Source organism: Xenopus laevis, chromosome 6S, assembly GCF_017654675.1.
Source record: "Xenopus laevis strain J_2021 chromosome 6S, Xenopus_laevis_v10.1, whole genome shotgun sequence".
Lineage (NCBI taxonomy): Eukaryota > Metazoa > Chordata > Amphibia > Anura > Pipidae > Xenopus > Xenopus laevis.
Window position 1 is genome coordinate 17,829,988 of NC_054382.1, and position 20,529 is coordinate 17,850,516.

General features: G+C 39.3%; 1 protein-coding gene across 3 annotated transcripts in view; it reads left to right on the plus strand.

Annotated features, from left to right (window-relative positions):
- LOC108719851 (MAGUK p55 subfamily member 7) overlaps positions 1–20,529 on the plus strand; it is a 216,991-nt gene that overhangs the window by 21,900 nt on the left and 174,562 nt on the right. For 2 of the 3 annotated variants that reach the window (XM_041567396.1, XM_018269077.2), the window contains exons 2-3: positions 2,756–2,879; positions 18,449–18,533. The gene's annotated coding sequence lies outside the window, so the exon portion shown is untranslated. The remainder of the gene's footprint in view (positions 1–2,755; positions 2,880–18,448; positions 18,534–20,529) is intronic. The other variant, XM_041567397.1, reaches the window with a different exon arrangement.

Below are 20,529 nucleotides of genomic sequence, written 5' to 3' on the forward strand. Positions count from 1 at the left end.
GTTTTCTGAGGAATAGAGTCTGGTTAGAAGGGACTGGAGCACTGATCACTGTACTGAGTCACCTACTCATTGTTTCTGTCAAAATGTTTATGGTTTGTTTGAGGTGACATTTCTTTACAAACTCATTATGATTTGTGGGTTTGTCTGTCCTTGCAATCAGTTTAAACATCTTGGCAATGCCACACATGATTTACTACATGGCCATTTTAATCTAGAACAAATTATGTTTAATAGAGCATCCAATACGCTTGATCAGCTATTCCGGTTTCATTAAAACAGACCTGATTCAGACATTATTGGCGTAATTTAGTCTGAAGACGTAATTCTGACTGGCTCTCTTTTGAAACTACACAGTCTAACGTCGATAGACTTGACGTAATTAGGTACAAGGTACTGTTCTATTATTACAGAGAAAAAGGAAATAGTTTTTCCGGATAACGGATCCCATACCTGTAATGAATCCTTATTGGAAGCAAAACCAGCCTATCGTGTTTATTAATGTTTACATGATTTTCTAGTAGACTTAGGGGCACATTTACTATTGGTCGAATATCGAGGGTTAATCACCGGTAACCCTCGATATTCGACCATCGAAGTAAAATCCTTCGACTTCGAATAAGGATTTACCGCATTTCCTTCGATCGAGCGATTCAAAGGATTTTAATCCATCGATCGAACGATTTTCCTTCGATCAAAAAATCAAAAAAAGCTAGGAAAGCCTATGGGGACCTTCCCCATAGGCTAACATTGGTGCTCGGTAGGTTTTAGGTGGTCGAAGTTTTTTTTAAATAGACAGTACTTCGACTATCGAATGGTCGAATAGTCAAACGATTTTTAGTTTGAATCGTTCGATTGGAAATCGAGGTAGCCAATTTGATGGTCGAAGTAGCCAAAAAAATACTTCGAAATTTGAATTATTTTTTATTCTAATCCTTCACTCGAGCTAAGTAAATGTGCCCCTTAAGGATCCAAATTATGGAAAGATCCGTTATCCAGAAACCCCAGGTCCCGAGTATTCTGGATTACAGGTCCCATACTTGTAGACCAAATATTTCAACTGAGGGTGTGCAACCATGAAGCAAATGCTTGAAAGTAACAGCATTCAAAGCTAAAAAAGGAGAAAAAGCACAGGATACACAGCAGATAACCGATAAGCTTGTTCAATGGAACTCTTCAGAACTTATCTGCTATCTACTGTGTATCCTGTGCATGAATGGCTGCCCCCATGGCTACACAGCAGCTTGTTTATATAAACTATAGTAGTGTTTCTGAAGCAAACTCCAGTTCTACCAATACTACATTATCGATTAATTCCTTTAAAACACTTCCATTTTTTGGTCTTACCGTTCCTTTAAACACATTTCAAAATGATAAAAATCACTAAGGCTGGGAAATGACATTCTGGGATTTTGGCGCATTCTGGTTAATAGATCCTGTGCCTGCAGGTGATTTAAGAAAGTCTGGGTTTTATGTTCTGTCAATTTTAAAAGGAAGAAAATAAGCTTGGGGTGGATGAATAATATCTTCTCTCTGAATCCTGTTTTATATTTGTGCCCTCCTCTCTAGTGATTGATTTCCATATGTTTTATCTTTGGGATACCAGATGGCTCATGATCATTAATCACAGTATGAGTTATTTCTGCTCATTTTACATGGATTTCCCCTCAATTTTAAAAGTAAAATGTATCTCATTTACATAGAGGCTTTGTCTCACATTTCATTTGATTCATGTCTTAAACGCTATGAGGAAATAGTTTATTTTGGACACCAAACATTCCTCTTTTGCATATTCTGTTTATGTATAGGAGGGGCAGATTCTTTGCTGCTTGCTTGCATCGGCAGGCAATATGGCATCTCTCGTTATTGTTAAATGTAAATATGCAGGTAAGAATCTATGGCACTGATTCTCGAGTAACAGAGTGATGTTGATTTCTGGTTCTTCTTCTTCTTTTTAAGGGACTTGTGTTTTTCTGGGAAACATGTTTGTGGATTTGAATCTGAATTTAGAAGGAAATATCTCCAATCACTGACGAGGAGCCTGGGAATGAAAGTGATGCAAACATAGTGGCCACAGCCCTATTGTGCTGCTTTGCAGTTTCGGTGTAGCTATGGTGGGTGGGCGAGTTCATTAGGGGCAGTGAATGTAGTAGGGAGGGCATGGATTAAATGGATACTGTCATGTTTTTTTTCAAAACGCGTGAGTTAATAGTGCTGCTCTAGCAAAATTCTGCACTGAAAACCATTTCTCAAAAGAGCAAACAGATTTTTTTTTTAAATCTGACATGTGGCTAGACATATTGTCAGTTTCCCAGGTGCCCCCAGTCATGTGACTTGTGCTCTGATAAACTTCAGTCACTCTTTACTGCTGTACTGCAAGTTGGGATGATATCACCCCCTCCCTTCCCCTCACCAACAGAAAAATAGGAAGGTAACCAGATAGCAGCTCCCTAACACATGATAACAGCTGCCTGGTAGATCTTAGAACAGCACTCAATAGTAAAATCCAGGTCCCACTGAGACATATTCAGTTACATTGATTAGGAGAAACAACAGCTGCCAGAAAGCAGTTTCATCCTAAAATGCTGGCTCTTTCAGAAAGCACATGAAATATTATACTAATTAGAGGGTGTGGCCATAAAACGGGCATGGTCTCCCTCTTTGTATTTTCAAAATGTTGGGAGGTATGTGTTATAGAAAGCAATAGGGGTCATTTACTGATCCATGTAGTGAAAGTTATTTCTTTTTTTCCCTCTAGGTTTGTCTTGGTTATAGTTGCACCTTTTGCTGACATTCTGCTATTTTATGTTCCCGGAGCCATGCGAAAGTGATGAGAGGTCTATGACTGGAGGTGACCTGTTGTGACTGCTGAACAGGACAAGGTAAGTCACTGTGTGATGGTTTATTAAAGCTACATACTTTGCCATACAACATTTTGTTCTAACCTACTCTCACACTATGGGACAAATTTATTAAGGGTTGAATTGAAAATTCGAAAGTTCAATTTTTTTTATGGTCAAAACTGTCAAATTCGGATTATTATCCAAACTCGATTAGAATTTGAATTCAAATTTTGAGATTTATCAAACTCTGGCCCTTTAAAAATTCGAATTAGTCTATACTCCACCTAAAAACTGCCGAGTTCATGTACAAGTCGATGGGAGAGGTCCAGGGACCAATTCGGACATGTTACTTGACTTCCTGACATTCGAGTTTTTTTTTTTCGGAAAAAAAATTTGATTCAAATTCGATTCAAGTTTGCGAGTTGATAAAATTTGTGCAAGTTTTAAATATTATGAATTTTGAGTATATTCGAATTTAATAGAGTTCGAAAAAACTCAAAATTCGATCTTTGATAAATGTGCGTCTATGTCTGAAATATAAGTACTGTAACAGTTTCAGACCTCAAGATAAACATTTTGTTTGAGATGACGCAGAGCTTGTTGTTCTGAGACTATTTGCAGTTGGTCTTCACTTTTTTTTTTCCTGTGGATTTTGAATTATTTTTATTTTTGTTTAGCAGCTCTCCAGTGTGGAATATGAATAGACAAAAAAATAGTAGCCTGGCAAAGCAATAGTTTTTGCTGCTGGGGTCATTGACCCCAAGTTCACGTCTTTACTCTATTTGAGGGATGTTTTTTTTTTTTTAAATCCAGGCTTATAGTCTAGTACCAGTTTTCAGCTTTTGAACAGTACTAATTACTATTCTTAATAAAGAGTTAAAATATGTAATCTAAGAAAAGGCTGAATTTATCATTACAAACGCAAAGATGTTTCTTACCCCAGAGAGTTGGTGTATTCAGCAATTACATGCCAGCAGTTAGTAATATTTTTCAAAGCGTCCCATTTAAAGGAGAATTCAACCCATAATAAAAATAAAAACCCTCCCCCCCCTACCCTGGGGAGACCCCCCAGCCTACCTGCCCCCCGGGCAAATGCCCTTAATTTTATACTCACCCCTCCATGCAGTTTCTGGCCTCTGAGTTTACGGCAGGGTATGGCGGGAGGGTTTTTTTTAAACTATGGGTTGAATTCTCCTTTAAAAGGGGCCACATCAGAGCTGTAATTTAAGTGGGATAGAAGAGATTTTTGTTTGAGCTCATATTGACTAGCGTTTTTCGCTGCATTACCGTCTTTTCAGTTTAAATGTGTTCAGCTGCAGGGGAGCAAAGGAAGGGCCGCAGCCGACTCGATTCCTTATGACAGGCGCATGTAAGAGCCAAATGCAGATGGAACACAGCATGTGTTTTACCTGCGTTTGGTGCTTACATGAGCCTGTGTCAGTATGGGGCCCTTTAAATTAATAGCCTGTTTCCTTCCTCTGCCGCGGCTGAACACATTTAAACTGAACACAATGGAGCACAGTGAAAAACACTGGTCAGTACAATCCCTTAAAGAAGAATTAAAGCTTAACTAAAGAAGTAGCTAGAAATGGTTGTACATTATGTTTTGGGCTTCTGTACCAGCCCAAGGCAACCACAGCCCTTTAGCAGTAAAGATCTGTGTCTCCAAAGATGCCCCAGTAGCTCCCCATTTTCTTTTCTGCTGATTCACTGCACATGCTCTGTGCTGCTGTTTTTATTGACCTTAGAGATCCACTCACAATATAAAGTACACATAGAATAGAAATGTCACAATATAAGGCTGATTAGTAATTAATACAGATAATTACTACATGGCAGCACAGAAACCAGTGCAACTAGCATCAGAATTTAATGATCAGCCCTGTAGCATCAGCTTATATTACAGACAAACCTAATTTTCTGCTTGATAATTTGTGACGACCCCTAAGATTAGCTTCTCAACACCTGCTCAGAGCCCACTGAGCATGTGAGTGTCACAGACACTTTCCAAGATGGTGACCCCCTGTGACAAGTTTGAAGTCTTGGGTCTTCACTGCTATTGACAAGCTGAAACTTTAGGCCGGTGCAATAAGTGCAGTATATAAAATATGGCATTTTTAGTCATATTCATTTTAAGGGGTTACTTCTCCTTTAAGAACTATTCGTTGCAAAGCCATGGCATGGTGAGGTGTTTAGTGAACAGCCACTTGTTTGAAGTTATTTTACATTTACTGATATCTACACAGCATTCCAGAGATGGTGTGTAGCGTAAAATATGGGGACTAAAAGACATCATGGGGTGGGTTTGACTTAGATAGACATCAGTAGAATGTAAAGTGTGTAAATAAAGATTGAATTTGCAATGCAGCTATCTGCAGGCTGGATATGTAGTGCAGTTAGTTGGGTATGTATTGGAGCTGGTCACAGTTTGAGTAATGGAATGGAACTAGTCACAGGGTGGAAGAACAATTTTATTTGCAATTTCAAATTTAATTCAAGTCCAGTTGGTACATTTATTTAAAAAAAAAAAAAGCCAAGATAAGGGTCAGTATTGTGACCGAGAGTAGAACATTGAATGGGAGTCAGTTATTTTAATCACTGAGTACCAATTTCACATAGCTGCCCACTCTGACGCAAGCAAATTGAAAATTCTCTGGTGATACCGGTGGTGGAAACCCGTTAACCAGAAAGCTCTGAATTACAGAAAGGCCGTCTCCATTTTAATCAAAAATTTCTAATTTTTATGAATTACTTCCTTTTCTCTGTATCCTAACAAAGATATAATTAATCTTTATTAGAGGCATAACCTTCCTATTGTGTTAAATTAGTGTTTAATTGTTTTAATTAAATTGACTTAAACTGGCCATACACGTTACAATTACGATCTTTCCTGCGACCGTTGGTTTGTTTTCACTACAAACGTTAAAAGCTAAAATATCAGATATTCATATATAAACAACAGAACGCTACCTCTATCAGATGATTCAGCAGTAACCCCTCCAAAGATGGCTACACTTTGGCCAAGGGATGAGATGACCATATACGCACCAAGTATAGTATAAATAAAGGTATGGGATCTGTTATCCGGAAAACCGTTTGCCAGAAAGCTCAGAATTCCGCAAAGGCCGTTTCCCATAGACTTCATTATAATCAAATAATCCAACTTTTTAAAAATGATTTCCTTTTTTTCTGTAAAATAATAAAACAGTACATTGTACTTGATCGAAACTAAGAAATAATTAATCCTTATTGGAGGCAGAACCAGCCTATTGGGTTTATTTAATGTTTACATGATTTTCTAGTAGACTTAAGGGATGATGATCCAAATTACACAAAGATCCCTTATCCGTAAAAACCCCAGGTCCCAAGCATTCTGGATAACAGGTACCATACTAGGGATGCACCGAATCCAGGATTTGGTTCGGGATGCGGCCTTTTTCAGCAGGATTTGGATTCGGCCGAATCCTTGTGCCTGGCCGAAATGGAATCCGAATCCTAATTTGCATATGTAAATTAGGGGCGGGTAGGGAAATCGCATGACTTTTCATCACAAAAGAAGAATTTTTTTCCACTTTTTCCTTTCCTACCCCTAATTTACATATGCAAATTAGGGGTTGGATTCGGTTCTTTCACGAAGGATTCGGAGATTCGGTGCATCCCTATACCTATACTATATTGTAAGATCTTAGTGCGTGTATGGGCACCTTTAAGGTATGGATATAACAGGTCCCCTACATGTAATCGTAAATCCCTAAATATATAAAACTAGAGGAAATATAAAACTCCCTTTTGTGCAACTGATTTAAAAATAAATAAAAAGGCTTTTGTACGTGGAGCTATTGCTGGTTATTTGTGCATTGAGTGCCACGTTTTGGTGCATTACAATAACTGTCGGCTCATGATGAAATGTTCAGTAGTTCTCTAACAGAGAAGTTAAAAATGAAAGAGCACCATGTCTGTCTTATAATTTTTTATTGTAATCAGTGCAGTGAAATAGCTTTCGGCTTGATTGGGTTGCATAAACATGTCCTTGTTATCTGCCCAACACACAGGCTGGGGGCATAGCATGCATTTTTACTTCTGCAACAAGAGATGTCACACTTAAGATTCTCAAATTATAGTCCTTTAATGAGAATTCTGGAAACTCATGGGACAGCAACGTAGAAGAAAGACAATGGCAATCAATCATTCGATTGGCTGTCAACTCTGATCAATCAAAATCTTCCAAAGGCTGAACTAAGTGGTGACTGTTTACAAGTCAGGGCTTAATGGTTGTTGTAGTTACAGACTTTCATTTCAGTTTGTTCGCTCTCTTGATATTACATTTTTTCCTTAAAAAACAATATAAAAGGTTTCTTTTCTTCTCTCTGTTTTATATTTTGTCTCCCGTAAATCGAATCCCCTTTTCCTTCATATTCAGAGATTGGTTTTGCACTGCAGACAGAAACGTGTGTGTATATGTGTGTGTGTGTGTATATCTATCTATCTATCTATCTATCTATCTATCTATCTATCTATCTATCAGAGAGGGTTTGTGAAGGAAATCTAACACTAGGCTATAATTCTTCTTTGCTGTTGACAACTACCATCAATAGCATGTGCACTCCATCTCCAGCCTTCTCATGATATTTAAAGGAACTGCATCAGAGATCACCCTTACCGTAAACATTCACCCTTTTAAAGAAAAAATTGGATAGGGATGGGATTCGTTATCCAGAAGCCAATTATCCAGAAAGCTCCGAATTAAGGAAAAGCCATCTCCCATAGACTCCATTTTATAAAAAGAATCCACATTATTAAAAATGATTTCCTTTTTCTCTGTAATAATAAAACAGTAGTTTGTACTTGATCCAAACTGAGATATATTTCTATATATATATTCCTTATTGGAAGCAAAACCATTTAATGTTTACATGATTTTCTAGTAGACTTATAGTATAAAGATCCAAGTTACAGAAATATCAGTTATCCAGAAAGCCCCAGGTCCTGAGCATTCTGGTAAGCATACCTGTATTTATTAGAAATTCTTACTTTAGGTTAATTGTTTACATCTTTTTTTTGTCATATATGTATTTTAAATCATTTAGATATTGTGTACACTTCATAATGTTCTCAACATGTTTCTTACAATGTATTATAAATAGTCATGAGTGAAATTTTTCTCCCCCGCAAAAAGATGCCCATAAACTCCAATGGGTGAAAAAAAATTGTAGCTCATCAAAAAAAACTTTTTGTCACTATTAAATTTGACTTAAATGCATTTGGAGAATTTTTCGCAAAATAAGTCCAAATTTCGGATAAGAGAAATGAGTTTGATTCACCCATTTTTATTATTATTTCCATATTTTATATAAGTTCATTCTCTATGCAGATGACTGACCAGTTGCTGTGCTTCTCATGTTGGATATTTTCAATCCAGCACAAGGATAAAATTACGATTTATCCCGGGGTGCAAATGCACTCTTGCGTTTTCATCCCAGTGTAATGTAGACGACTCCTGTATACTGGTGTGATAGCTTCAGGAAATTAGTCGCCCGGCAACAAATCTCCTCTTCTTCAGGGCGACTAATCTCCTCGAACTGCCTCCCGCCAGCTAGGATGTAAATCGCCGGCGGGGTGGCATTCAGATTGCTTCTCCGGAAGTTGCCTCACGACTAATCTCCCGAATCTGAGCATGTGCCCTGACCCTAAAAGACCAAATCAGGTGCTCCAGTAATAGGGAAAGGCAGGTTATCTGAAGACAGGCATGTATTCTTTAGCAGAAATATAATTAGCATGTCTTCTCCATCTAAACATGGACTTTTTGCCATATTTAACCAAAAGGAAATCATAATAAACAGCAATTATCTGCAAAAACAACAGATGTTCTCCTAAGACACATCACTGATGCAGTTCAGAGGAACAATAAATAAAACAAAAAGGGAATGGCAAAAATACCAACAGGCCCAACATTTAACCAGCTGGGTTTGTTCGATTACCCCACCAAAATGCCTTATATCTCAGTATAAAGATACATCTTCAGACCAATAATGACCAACTACATAATCATAATTTTCCAAAGGTTAATGTGTTGAGGTGCAAGTTTTCTCCAGTTCTAGGAGCTAAGGACTAATACGATATTTTCTTTCCAAATTCAGGTTGGGAAATTGCTACTTGCTTATAGTTATGGTTACTAGACCTGGAGCAAACTTTGCACCAGCTGCTACATTCCTCTTCTAGGATCTTTTCCTAAGCTACGGCGATTATTCACTGTTACTTATGTTTTTCATGTGTAAAACAAAGAGAATTTCATGAGTAATTTTCTGAATTCCAAATTAAAGGTGGTTGAATTTAGAACAAAGAATGTGTGACTGGGGAATGGTAGCTGGTACTCTCAATCTCAGTGTCTAATAAAGAACACTTAGCAGCAAGCTCTGCTCTGATTGCTTCCTCTCAGTCATCTGACAAATTGGTGGTAGAATTTAGGTTCTTATTAAACAAAAACCAGTTCTCTTGTTGGATCTGTGACTTGTATTTAACTATACAATTAAAGGGATACTGTCATGGGGAAAAATTTTTTTTTTCAAAATGAATCAGTTAATAGTGCTTTTCCAGCAGAATTCTGCACTGAAATCCATTTCTCAAAAGAGCAAACAGATTTTTTTATATTCAATTTTGAAATCTGACATGGGGCTAGACATATTGTTAATTTCCCAGCTGCCCCAAGTCATGTGACTTGTGCTCTGATAAACTTCAATCACTCTTTACTGCTGTACTGCAAGTTGGAGTGATATCACCCCACTCCCTTTCCCCCCCAAACAAAGGAACAATGGGAAGGTAACTAGATAACAACTCCCTAACACAAGATAACAGCTGCCTGGTAGCTCTAAGAACAACACTCAATAGTAAAAACCCATGTCTCACTGAGACACTTTCAGTTACATTGAGAAGGAAAAAAAGCGGCCTGCCAGAAATCATTTCTCTCCTAAAGTGCAGGCACAAGTCACATGACCAGGGGCAGCTGGGAAATTGACAAAATGTCTAGCCCCATGTCAGATTTCAAAATTGAATATAAAAAAATCTGTTTGCTCTTTTGAGAAATGGATTTCAGTGCAGAATTCAGCTGGAGTAGCACTATTAACTGATGTGTTTTGAAAAAAACATGTTTTCCGATGACAGGATCCCTTTAAACACATTAACATAGACCTTTGTACCCTTTGCCCAGTAGATATTTTGGCCGGTGAGCTAATAAAACTCAAATTCCAGATGGAACAGAATGCAGAGCAGGGGGAGAAAGCAATAGCTACTGAATGGGAAGGAGTAGTATTCTAGAATATCACAACACAACAAATCCCAGCCTTTAGGTTCTGTCACTCCATGCTTAGGTTACGTAACGCAGCTCTTATAATCAATTCCCACGGAGGGCAGATTTATTGCTTCTCAGCTGATCCATCGGCTAGAATTGCTTGGCTTTGATAAATTAGAGTTCTCTGGGAAATGAATCCCAACATTAAGAATGAAATGCTGTTTGACAAAAGTGAAGATGAAATTAGTACAGCGGGAGATAGGGGATTAATAGTTAGGAACAGCTTTATTAACCTCTGGTTTAGGCTGCCAGAAATGTATGCCTTGCCAAATTTGTTCCTGACTACAAAATGGGCAGAGAGTTAACCAGGGGCATGTAAGGGTTTTAAGGACATTAATAGGAACCACCATCTTATGGCACACTCTGCATAAGATCAACAAAAGAAAGTGGTGGAACAACTGCCCCTGTCCTCCTGCCATAGCTACTCGTGTTATTAAATGGAAAGTCCCTAGCAGAATCACTTGAGTATTTTAGACATGGGGCTCCACCTTCATCAGCCGGGTAACAGGTGGAGAAGGGGGATTTCCTTCTGGCAAAAACACAATGTAAGAGGAATGTAAGAGGAAAATGAAATAGTAGTACAGGTATAGGATCCCTTATCCGGAAACCCGATATCCAGAAAGTTCCGAATTAAGGAATGGCTGTCTCCCGTAGACTCCATTTTATCCAAATCCAAATCCAAATTTTTAAAAATTATTTTCTTTTTCTCTGTAATAATAAAACAGTAGCTTGTACTTGATCCCAACTAAGATATAATTAATCCTTATTGGAAGCAACACCAGCCTATTGGGTTTATTTAATGTTTAAATGAATTTCTATTAGACATAAGGCATGAAGACCCAAATTACGGAAAGATCCATTATCCGGAAAACCCCAGGTCCCGAGCATTCTGGATAACAGGTCCCATAGTAATAATAGGGGTGAAATACGTTGGGATTCTTTTTTCTTACAAAATTATTTGTTGTTTTTTCATATGCTGAAGTGCCCTGTTCCTCATTTCTTGGTTACAATGTTATGGGGACTAAGTTCAGTTATGTTACACAGATGTGTCTTAGGGTTCCAGTTTACTTCAGCCAAGCTTACGTACATTTATCTGAACCGGGAGGCACAGACCCAGGACAGATGACAGGGTTGAACCCAATGGACATGCCCCAGTTTACTCATCATCAGCCCTGCAGAATACGTTTATTCAAATTGTTCTTACATACAGTTAAGGCTTTTCCCTGTGCTCCACTGCATTGAGTTAAAATGCATTCAGCTGCAAAAGAGTGCAGGTAGGAACGCACTCTATTCATTTAAAGGGGCCTGTACCGACATAAGCCCTGAACAACATGCTGTGTTCCACCTGAATCTGGTCACTTACATGTGCCTATGTCAGTACTGCCCATTTAAAAGAGTTGTGTGCATTCCTTCCTGTGCTCCCCTGCGGCTGAACGCATTTAAACTGAATGCAAGGGAGCACAGGGAAAACGCTTGTGAGGATGAGCCCTGTTGATCAAAGAACAAATTGAATACATTTATTCTGCAGGGCAGGCGAGGAGCAAGCTGCTCATCGCCAAAAGCCATTCTGGGAATAGAATTTAGAACTGATCTGGCCAAAAATAGTGGGTGCCAGCAGTTCTGTACTGTTGGACACCGCTCAAATGGGAAATGAGACAGTGATGTAGTAGTATATATGGTGCCAGGTGGGGGCTGAATATTGTTACAAAAAGGACAAAATTGCCAGGGGCAATTACTTCTCCCTAAAGTTAAAAAAAAGTCAAGTTAAAAACCTTTTCTGCTGTTTTATTTAGTGCTGGAACCATAGCTTAATCTCAAATAAAAAATGTCCCCATCAGTCAGAGATGTCAACCAGCTCCATGTCATGAAGGCGATAAAGTCCTAGTTTTTTTTTTCTAAATTCCTGTTTACACTGATTTGTAACATGAAATAAGGTGTCAAAAAGTCCTGGAGTGGATCATTATGACCCTCGTGACATGGGGTTTTGTTGATGTCTGGACAGTGAGGTCCAAGGACAAGTACAACGAATGCTGTTTTGCAAGTTTATGTACTGCGAGTGACCCATCAAATCCATGATTGTTTTGCAATACTGAGCCTTGTCATTCTGCCTACGCAATCTCACTATGTGCCAATGTGTACTATAAAGCCTCGTACTGACGAGCGGTTTAACCTGCACTCCCCTACATTCCTTTTTAAACCGCTCAGCTGCAGGGGTGCGCAGGAAGGAAAGGGGTGCGCAGGAAGGAAAGCAGCTATTTCTTTTAGGGTAGAACTACACGGGCGTTTTGACATCCGATACTTTCCGTTCCGACACAACACGAGGAAGCGCAGGCGTCACGTTGGTTGTGATGTATCTAAGGTAAGTAATAGGAATTTCGGACATTGTCGCAGCATGCATCTGTCACGACACGACTGTCGGATACGAACGCTGCATGTTGTGTCTTCATCTGGCAGTCGTGTTGGATGCAGACTGCAGCAACATCCGACATTCCTATTACTTACCTTAGTTTCTGCGCATCAAAAGTGACGCCTGCGCTTCCTCGCGTCGGAACGGAAGGTAATGGTTGTCAAAATGCCCGCGTGGTTCTACTGTTAAAGAGGCCTGTACTGACACAGGCACATGTAAGCACTGAATGCAGGTGGAACGTATCATGTTGTGTTCCACCTGCGTTTGCCACTTACATGCGCCTGTGTCAGTAGGGGCCTATTAAGAAGATTTGACTGCATTCCTTCATGTACTCCCCTGCGGCTAAGTGCTTTAAAACGGGCAGGGAGTGCAGGTTAAATTGCTTGTCAATACGAGCCCTAAGTCATGTTTTTTTCCTCCTTTGGTAACCACCTCTTGAAATATAAACACCTGCCAATTTAATATCAGGAGCTCAAATAAAATTCTGAGCTGTCACAGTTGTTTCATGGTTTTCTCATGTTAGGCTGCATTTCTATATACTGTAAACAGGTTATTGATGCTTCCCAGCATAGGAGGGATAAATATATAATAATAATCATAATAGCTGTGCAGCATCAGAATAGGAGCCGAAAGCCACACTGACTGTTATGGCTCTTACAAAGGAGCGTTTGAAGCTGCGCTACCCTGCGTTCCGTTTTTATGCGTTCAGCCGCAGGGGAGCGCAGGAGAAGACGCATTCAGTTTTTTTTAGTGGGGCTGTACTCACACAGGTGCATGTAGTCGCTGAATGCAGGTTGAGACGCAACATGCTGCATTTTTTCCTGCGTTTGGCGCCTGTGTGAGTACAGCTCCATTGAAAAAAACTGAATGCGTCTACTCCTATGCTCCCCTGCGGCTGAACACAGAAAAACGGAGCGCAGCTCCAAACGCTCGTCTGTAAGAGCCATAATGCAGTTGTGCTGGGAAGGCTTCCATGGATGAGATGAACATTATGCTCATCTGTTTGGATTCCTACTTTTAATAAACCTGATTATCTCAAGTGGAGGATTCAAAGCAGGAGATTAAAGGAACAGTGCACTGAATCTCTCTCTCTGACATGATACAGCAGTAACTCCTGTTTAGGGCTACCACTTCATTCCTTTCACTCCTTTAATTAAAAGTGGACACATATTAAATCCACATCCTACGGGGCTAATTAGCACTTAAGTCTAAAGGTGGCCATACACGGATAGATCCGCTCGTTTGGCGATGTCGCCAAACGAGCGGATCTCCCTCCGATATGCCCACCTTGAGGTGGGCAATATCGGGCTGATCCGATCGTGGGCCCTAGGGCCCAACGATCGGATCCTAGCGTTCGCCAAACGGGCGGTCGGATCGCGGGACCGCATCAACGAACAGATGCGGCCGCGATCCGACGGGATTTTTAACCCCATCCGATCGAGATCTGGCCGACTTTCGGCCAGATCTCGATCGGGGAAGCCCGTCGGGGGCCCCCATACACGGGCCAATAAGCTGCCGACTTGGTCTGTCGGCAGCTTTTATCGGCCCGTGTATGGCCACCTTAAGGCACCCTGCATCGAATTCTGTGCAGCCTTGCCTCATGCTTTTAAATTAATTGCTAATTAGCCAAGCATGATTTAATATGTGTCTGAAAAAGGTGTCTGAATGTGTCTCCCCAGAAAGGCATACTAAAATCATCAAAACACACATTGCATTTAAATGCATGTTTTAAGTATGTGAGTGCATTTCACTCTTTTTCATTTTGGTTGCATATCTGACATTAACAAATATAGCATTTGAGTCTTTTATCCAGAAACCCATTATCCAGAAAGTTTGAAATTATGGGAAGGCCTTCTTCCATAGACTTGATTTTAAAGGGGTACTATCACAAAATTGAAAATATAATAAAAGCTTCAGCATACTGAAATAAGATACTTTCTAAATAGTTTATCTTCACTATTCCTCTCTCAGTATCTGTTTCTCTTCATTCTATCTTCATGCAGCAGTTGGGTGTCAGATATTCATTGACAGTTAGATCCAATATATCTTATGGGGGGGCTCCTTTTGCCTAGAAGATGTATTAGAGCTCACTCTATTAAAATCAACAGACATCATGTCTCTCTACATGCTGGATTTGTGCAAAAGGCAGTTATTTTGTTAGATTTTGTTTGTACTGGAATCAGTTATTTGAGTGAGCTCTAATACATATGCTTGGAAAGGGAGCCCTCCTATATATTGGATATAACTGTCAATGAATATCTGACACCCAACTGCTGCATGAGGAGAGAATGAAGAGAAACAGATGCTGAGAGAGGAATAGTGAAGATAAACTTGATTATTCCAGAAATGATGCAGAAAATGTCATTGATTGTATATACAAAGTTTCTTATTTCAGTATGATGAAGCTTATATTAAATATTATTAATCGTTTTTGTGATAGTTGCCCTTTACTTCAATAATTTAAGTTTCTAAAAATTATTTCCTTTTTCTCCTTAATAAGAAGATGGTTCCTTGTACTCGTTTCTAATTAAGATACAATTAATCCTTATTGCAGGCAAAATAATACTAATGGGTTTAATGAATGTTTAATTGATTTTTTAGCAAAAGTAATATGAAGATCCAAATAACAGAAAAATGCCTTGTATGGAAAACGCCAGGTCTGTAGCATTCTGAATAACAGGTCCTATACCTGGAAATTCGTATTGGACTCTGTGTTTCTCTGTAGCCACAGTCATTTATTTGGGCCCTATGCCATTACAGTAGGATCTCCCTTTCTAGTAGCTAAGGGGATAAGTTACAATAATTAATTAACTGGGCGTTTTGGGGAAATTTGGTCGCTTGTCGACTAATCGCCTCGTCTTTGCGGTGACAAATCTCCCCAAACGCCTTCCCTCACTCTGTGCCGGCTAAAATGAAAAAACGCCGGCGCGAATCACGTGCGGCGGTACGTTTTCCGAAGTCGCCCGAAGTTGCCTCACAAGGAAACTTCGGGCGACTTCGGAAAACGAATCGCCACATGTGATTAGCGGTTTTTCATTTTAGCCAGCGCAGAGTGAGGGAAGGCGTTTGGGGAGATTGGTCGCCGCAAAGATGAGGCGATTAGTCGCCAGGCGACCAAATCTCCCCAAAATGCCCAGTGTGGCCTTACCCTTACAGGTTCTAGGTGATAAGAATCAGTTGCAGTCTATATAAAATACCCCCATGCCTGCACTCCCCCCTGCTACTGACATCTCCCAGTATGGGGTTTCTTTTACTCCTTGCAGATAAAAACAGATCATGATGTGCCTCTCAGATGATCCCTGCAGCCTGGAAAGGTATTCAGCCCCTGAACAAAGCAGCCAGGCACACCCATCCGTTCCGCTTTATGATTTTAGCGTTTCATGAGATGTGACAGTTTTCGCGCTTAGAGTCAGTTTTTGTGCTTAGAGGTAGAAACGCAATATGATTTAAATAAGGAATGTATGAGCTAGTGTCAATACTTCTGGCTGGCTTCCATGCTGCTTCCATTTCCCTTCTCTCATAGGCAAGGTTTCTAGGCTCAGGTTTCTACAGTGAAATCCTACTACAGCATCATAAAAGCTTGGCATTCTGTATTTTGGCTGCACATGGTGCATTCTTTGAATCCATTGGCTTGTTTTAAAGTAGGTACATTTGGAATATGAAAGCCCAAAGCAATTTAGAATCTTTGCAAATCAGACATTTGACTTCCATTGACTTGAAGGGGTGGTTCACCTTTAAATTCATTTTTAGTTTGTTAAAGAATATCAACTTTTCAACTGGCCTTCATTAGTTGTTTTCATAGTTTTGAATTATTTGCGTCCTTCTTCTGAATCTTTTCCCATCGAATGTTCTGCAAGGCTACATATTTATTTTTAGTGCTACTTTTTATTACTCCTCTTTCTATCCTAGTCTTATATTCAAATCAAGGCATGGTTGCTAGGGTAATTTATAGGGATGCACCGAATCCAGGATTCGGCCTTTTTCAGCAGGATTCGGCTGAATAATTCTGCCCGGCCGAACCGAATCCGAGTCCTAATTTGCATATGCAAATTAGGGCCAGGGAGGGAAATCGCTTGACTTTTTGTCACAAAAAGGAAAGTAAAAGGAAGTAAAAAATGTTTACCCCTTCCCACCCCTAATTTGCATATGCAAATTAGGATTTCGATTCGGTTCCCTATTCGCCCGAATCTTTCACAAAGGATTCGGGGGTTCGGCCGAATCCAAAATAGTGGATTCGGTGCATCCCTAGTAATTTGGACTCTAGTAACCAGATGGTTGGAATTGCAAACTGTAGAGCTGCTGAATATAAAGCTAAATAACTGAAACATTATAAATATTAAAAAGGAAGACCAATTGCAAATTGTCTCAGAATATCACTCTCTACATCCTACTAAAAGTTAGTTTAAATGTGAACAACCCATTTAAAGTAATAGATGGTTGGTTGACATTCAAGTTAATGGTAGGAATCATAGATGGTGACAGGAATTTCTCCACCCAGGAAAAGAAATATGTCTGCCACTAGCGTTAGCCAAGTAGAAGTTCAGAAGAGCAGGGTAAGTACCAGCAGGTAGATGAGAAAGGGGATTGGTTGGTGGGTGCGTATGTATGCCATGAATAGCGTAAGAAATATGGATTTCATGAAAGGGCTGGGGTGATTGCTGTGCACACTGTTGGATTGCTGGGTGCATAGAATAGCTGTTAATCTGCTTTTTGTAGCCTAACAGTTGAGTTGCAAATGGCAGAATTTTCTGGTTAAATAGAATATTTCCACCAAGGATGGTTTTGTAACACGAGAGCATTGATTTTTCAGTTCATTTAATCAGGAAACCTAGTATGTGCATAGCTGCATGCATCAAATGCAGGGCCTGAGCTGGAAAATGAGTGAGAGATTTAGGGTTAACCTTGTCTTAGACAATAAATATCTAGACAAACTGGAAAACCAGGAACAATAGAAATTATTAGTTCCTTTTATGTAAACTATGTGGTGGGCAGATGATTTTGAAGGATCAGCACTCACTGTTGTGAAGAAAAAGTATTTATTTCATACGAATATACATCTTTATCCGACGTTTCCGTCCCACATGGAGACCTTTCCAAAAGCTGGTGCACACAAACAGGCGCTACTGCCTAGGTGCTGGTTATAGCCTGATGACGGCTTAAGTGAATAGCCGAAACGTTGAAATAAACATCTTTTTTGATTTTCCCTTCTTTGTTCATATTCTTTTTAAGTTGGTATTTGGTATCGCCATGACTGAGTGACATAACATAGAATATCGCAATAACAACAGCAGATTTTCTTTATCAACCTTACTGACAAATTGATAATCTTCTAGGGCATTGTGCTTGATACTCCTTGTAATAAAGCAGGCTCATATATCCAATGTTTTCTTATATTTTATTATGCAATAAGAGGGGGTGCCCTAATCAAATGCTTAACAAAGAGCTAAAACCATTGGTCAACTATTTTTTTAAATTGACTCAACCTGTGGTTGTAGCTACACAAATGTTTTCTTATTTATGTAACTTTTTTTACGAGTCAGAGTTTGCTATGAAACAAGGGTTGGACTTTCAAGAACAGCTTGAACCACAAAGGTTATGAACCAAGTTTTGTTGTGAAACAAACATTGGTCTTTCAAGAGGAGCTTGAAGCACAAAGGTCCAATAATCATTGCTTTAAGACAGAGTTTGGCCGGAACCAATTATCCTGGATTTGGTGCAAATCCTGCAGCCAATGATTTTGCAGGACATAGGCTGCTATTGCCTGCTATGTATGCAGCCAACTGGATGCTTGCTGATTAGGATTCAAGGAGAACCAGCTATAATACTGCGGTGGTAACATCCTATTATTTTCTTTAGGCTCAAGATGTCTGATGACTGCTTATGACCTATTCAGGCCAGGAAAGAACAGCAAAGACGCCCAGCTGTTCTGTTGGGGACTAAGGTAAATATTGTTTCTGATAGCAGATATACAGAGAATATACATATTTTTGTATGTTCGCTCACACCTTTGTATACATGTCTAAATATAGTAGCTCTTCTCAGGACTAGCTGATAACTGCCTGAAAGAATTTGTTCTACTGGATTATAAAGTAGTAAAAAATGAGGGCAACTTAAAATGGTGTTATAGCTGTCAATTTAGCAGTAGTCCATTCGCAATAGAAGCTATATACAGCAGTAAAAATAATTATTGAACACGTCAATGTTTTTCTCAGTAAATTTCTAATGGGGCTATTGACATGAAATTTACACCAGATGTTGGTAACAACCCAAGTTATCCACACATAAAAAGAACTCAAAACAAATAAGTCCATAAATTAAGTTATATGTAATAAAATGGAATGCTACAGGGAATAAGTATTGAACACATGAAGAAAAGGCACTGCAAAAGGCACGGAAAGCCAAGAAACCTGCTGAAATCTGTCAGTGATTTAGAAAGCAATCCTGCCTCCCTATCAGTGCAAATTAATATCCTTAGTCCTTATTTAGGGCCTATAAAAAGGTTTCTCATTACCAAGGTATCACACAAAGCATCTCATGATGGGTAAAAGCAAAGAGCTCTCTCAAGACCTTTGCAACCTTATTGTTGCATACTGATGGCATTGGTTACAGACGTATTTCTAAGCTTCTGAATGTTCCAGCGAACACCATTGGGGCCATAATCCGGAAGTGGAAAGAATATAATTTCACCCAAAATCGGCCACGACCAGGTGCTCCTCGCAAGATTTTTAAAACGTGGATTCAAAAGAATAATCAAAAGAGATGTCCAAGATCAAGGATCACTTGGAAAAAACTTGAATTAGCAGGTGCAGTTGTTTCAAATAAAACAATAAATAATGCACTCAGTCAACTGCCTCTATGCACGCTCACTGCGAAAGACTCTACTGCTGAAGAAAAGCATGTTGAAGTTTGTTTAAAGTTTGCTGCACAAAATTTGGACAAGCCAATGAAATTCTGGGAAACTATAATCTGGTCAGATGAGATCAAAATTGACCTCTTTGGATGTCATTGCACACACCATGTTCGGAGCAGAAATGGCACTGCACATCACCCCCAAAACACCATAGCAACAGTGATGTTTGGAGGTGGGAACATCATGGTGTGGGGCTGTTATTCGGCATATGGTACCGGCAAACTTCATATAATTGAAGGAAGGATGGATGGAAAAATGGATGATAAGCTGCCAACTACCAGGATGCTGAAAATCGAAACATTATTTGTTATAGATTCTTTGTACGTACGGGTTACTTGGGTTGTTACCGACATCTGGCGTAAATTTCATGTCAATATCCCCATTTAGAAATATATTTACGGAGAAAAACGTAAATGACTTCAAGTAACAATTACTCACAAAACAGAGCTATCGGCAAAAATCAACCAACAGGACCTACAGGTAACTTTTAATGTGCATTCATATTTTGAAGACGAGTTTTTTAGTGTTAGTATCATTTTAGTATATGTGAAAATCCCTCTGACCATATATTATAATTGGTGAAATCCAAAATCTTCAAAGTCTTCTATAATTAATCATTGATATGCCTCTATAAGTGGGACGGCCATACCCATGATATCTATTCTGCTGTTTAGCATGCGTTACACAGCCATTGGGCATGAAAGAGATTTTCTTGTGTTTGATCTCACATTTTCTCTTTACAGTTACACATGTTATTAGTGAGTGCAGGACACACTCTAGACAAGCAGATCAGACCTGTTTTATTATAAATACAGGAAACTTCAACTGTATACCAACCTTTAGTTTGAAGCCTGGTGTGAAGTTGGCTACTTTGAAGATCAAGAAAAGACAACGCAACCACAGAAATTATAACTACTACACATTTTAATAGTTTGTGTCTCACTTGATAAAGGGATTTCATCCCAAAACAAGTTGTATCTTTATACGCTCCAATAAAAGGTGTCACTGAGGTTGCATTTCCTTTCCT